Raw genomic sequence first — 1,427 nt, 5'->3', positions numbered from 1 at the left:
TTGAAGTATGAAATAATGGGCTCCCTTCTCTTTTGGAATTTGTTGAATTCTTTAATAATCAACACTCAAAGATAAGGCTCACACTCACTGATAATATCTGAAAATGCTGTGGTCACTAGTGAAAATAGCAAACTTGTTAATACTGTGTATTCCATACCAGGTATTAAACTTGTATTCTATACCCTAACTCGCACCACACAACAGCTATCAAATTGGATGGTGTCATTAACAGTCAACTTAATAAAACATGCAACATCAAGATCAAGCTTCAAAGCTATCCACAATAATTACATTACTGAGATATTCCACAAGTACAACTCAGGAGACTTTGACAAACAGTAGCAGCAAATAAATTCACCATATCAGAATACTGTTTCAAGGATTATGTCCTTCAAGGATATATATATATATATATATATTTAACCACTCATATTTGTTAAGCAATCAGAAGATCTGGTTTCAACAACATCATCATACAAAACCCAGTAGAAACTGAAGGACATACTTACTTGCAAAGCTTTCACTAACAATAATCCGAAAAGTACTTAGCTAATACCAACGTCTTAGAGAATTTCTATACAATTAGAAACACTGTCTATGAAATGACATGTATACAGCACTCAGCTATATATGTATGTGACTCCAGTCATCCAACACACAATCATGTGAAAGTTCTAATCATGATTTAAATTCACTCAAAATCTTTTCAGTTAATATCCTGGCAAAACTGATGAAATAAATAAAAAGCAAAGTTTGTTATATTCAAAACAAATTGGTGGGAGGCATTAAACCAGCAAAACCTTCTTAATTTTTGCTTCACACAATGCCATATGTACAATGAAGACACCAGAGAAGGAATTGTTTACTTAACTTCAATGTTAAAAGACTAATTTATTACTTTAAAGTAACAAACAGAATGTTTCACTTTCTGGAAAACTGACTTCAAAAAAAAACATGCAACAAACTATTCACTTCTCACAAGAGTAATACACTTAGTGATTAACCTGACTATACTACTGAATAGATGGTTAAAAAGTGTAATTTTTTGGTGAAAACCCTGTTCTTCTCAGCTCTTCCTGTAATAAATATAATCATGCCAACAGCTCAGGTTAACCCAAATTTAGATCTCATACAAGATCTGATTCTCTACCCAAGGTTATAATTATTTAAGTCATATAAAGTCATTATATGCTTTCAAAGTTAATTTTTTTTTTCAACATACTAGCAAACACTAAATAATGCCAGAAAAATATTTTGATATTAACACATGGAATAAACTTCTGTGAAATCCTATCAGCATGTTTTCCAATCACCAAAGGAATAAATAGCCATAATGGATCAGAGTACAACATGCTGACTGATCATCCTTATCAACAAAATATTGTAACAATAAACACACATTATATAAAAGTCACTTTCTTGCAGAA

The sequence above is a fragment of the Tachypleus tridentatus genome, chromosome 2 (genome assembly GCF_004210375.1).
Source record: "Tachypleus tridentatus isolate NWPU-2018 chromosome 2, ASM421037v1, whole genome shotgun sequence".
Classification (NCBI taxonomy): Eukaryota; Metazoa; Arthropoda; class Merostomata; order Xiphosura; family Limulidae; genus Tachypleus; species Tachypleus tridentatus.
This window is presented reverse-complemented; position numbering follows the sequence as displayed.